The sequence below is a fragment of the Priapulus caudatus genome, unplaced genomic scaffold (genome assembly GCF_000485595.1).
Source record: "Priapulus caudatus unplaced genomic scaffold, Priapulus_caudatus-5.0.1 Scaffold254, whole genome shotgun sequence".
NCBI lineage: Eukaryota > Metazoa > Priapulida > Priapulimorpha > Priapulimorphida > Priapulidae > Priapulus > Priapulus caudatus.
Window position 1 is genome coordinate 192,719 of NW_014577315.1, and position 2,295 is coordinate 195,013.

Consider the following 2,295-nt stretch of genomic DNA (forward strand, 5'->3'; position numbering starts at 1 on the left):
GTGTGTGTGTGTGTGTGTGTGTGTGTGTGTGTGTGTGTGTGTGTGTGTGTGTGTGTGTGTGTGTGTCTATAGCTATATTATAGCCATAGGCCTATTATAGCTATACCGATGTATTCTCATTTGCCGTTTAAGACAGAGAAGTAACAACTATTTTCTGATGATAATATCAGCTGCAGGGTATATATGCCTGATGCATGGCCACAGCAGCAGGTTAGCCTGGACACACTCTGAAACTCTTATGTCGCTATTCGACATATAACTGCTCTGTTCATGTGCATTACTTAATTACTAGTTAACCTAAAATGGCTTCTCATGTGTCGTGTAGCAATGCACCTGGCACGCACCTATTCGATACACATGCCTAACACGTGCTTAAACGTGTGTCTTTTTCTATTTCACATGTCAATTCGAATTACGTGAAATAGATACACACGCGTATATATGAGAAACTCACCAATATGGGACGTACCATGATATTTCCATAGCCACATATAGAACCAACCCAGCTTGTCTCCTGCCAGCTTTCATAGAACGGATGAAACGCAAGAATCGAGCCATTTCTGGCGCTTCTGTTGTTTTTCATTAACATTTCTACTTTGATATCTACCTAGCTTAGTTTGTCATAATTAATTCAGGTACGACCTCCTGTAATTCGGAAAACGTCAATCAATATTAGACTGACCCCCGTACTCGTAGCTGTAACATACCGGCTGTCAACAGCTGCTCGGACGCCAAAATCAATCTAACCAAGTCTCGAATTCATAGTATGAGAAATTGAAGAACAAAAATTGCTCGGATAAGATGAGCGGTGAACACCACCCCCGTATTGCAGACGTCAGAACCGTGTAATTCTAAGCCGCACATGACAGGCCCATCACGCGGTTTTTTTTTTCTAACGAGCTCACCGCCCCAGCTAAATAAAGCGCTAATTCAACAAGCTGAGGCACCTAATTAAACGAGCAACGATTACGCATTTAAAGTGGATAAACCTCGCAACAAAAAGCCTACATACACCTACTGTAAGCATACTTGCAGTATGCAAACATCACGAAATATTCTTATTGAGCAAGAAATGTGCTCCGAACTAGAGGATTTTCAAAACCGCAGAGTTTCGGCGTATAGATACACATAAATTATGTTAAGCGAAGGGGATACGCTAGCGCAAATAGTTCCTGGAAAGAACGCGCTATATTTGTTTGCTGATTGCATAAGTAATGTGGATAACATACGATTTAAACAAATTTCACATTTTTGTACTGAACAAACATGGAATAATGAATTATAACATGTTTTATCATAGTAAAGAACTGTTGTTAGTGTTAACGATCGCTCGGCTGTGTCCTGCGGATGTGTAAACATCACTGTGGTGCCACTTTCGTAAGACAAGTACTCTCGTTTAGATTTTGTGAAGAAATGTTATGAAAGTAGCAATACAACTGAGTTAGTAAATATGTAGTGAATTTTTGCAAGATAGACGAGCTCACAGTAGGTATATATCTATGCATTTTGCTGCGAGAACATGCCGTTTTAATGATCCTTCCTCGGGACCAGGGTAGCTGGCGCGCACTATTCACGCATATTCACGTAGAGTTTTCTCTCTCCGTCGCGTGTCGTATCGAGCGGACGAGTTCGTGTAATAACGTAATTGCTTCGGCGGCGAAGAACGAAGAAACGCAGCACGCGGGGAACCAGTGAGGACGGCACGCACTCGCACGCAAGAGCCACCCCTGCAGGCTTAAAACTTTCTTTGGTGTGTGTGTGGGAGGAGGGAGATGCAGCTAGCTGCAACAGCTGTCCAATCTGGATTTTAATAAAGAATTGCCATAACGTATGAGCGGCAAGCGAGCTGCCCACCAACCGCTTCTGACAATTATTAGAAATTAAGCATGATGAATATTCATTAGACGTGTGATAAATAATGAGACAAAAATGACGTAATTAGCCTCATTATAGCCTATTCTTAGCTTGGGCTATATCTCAAAACCATGAGAAAATGCTCCCTTGTAACTACTAAGGTATATCTCCCTCTCCCCGTCTGTTTTCTCCTTCTACACCTCTCCCTCTCTACTGTCTCCGCCTCTCGCTCTCCCGCTTTCTCTCTCCGTCTCTCGCTTTCTCGCTTTATCTCTCCGTCTCTCGCGCTCGCACTTTCTCTTTCTCCGTATCTCGCTCTCCCGCTTTCTCTCTCCGTCTCTCGCGCTCGCACTTTCTCTTTCTCCGTATCTCGCTCTCCCGCTTTCTCTCTCCGTCTCTCGCGCTCGCACTTTCTCTTTCTCCGTATCTCGCTCTCCCGCT

General features: G+C 43.6%; 1 protein-coding gene across 1 annotated transcript in view; it reads left to right on the plus strand.

The window, feature by feature from the left end:
- LOC106808107 (dual 3',5'-cyclic-AMP and -GMP phosphodiesterase 11A-like) overlaps positions 1-2,295 on the plus strand; it is a 45,446-nt gene that overhangs the window by 40,597 nt on the left and 2,554 nt on the right. The window lies entirely within an intron of this gene.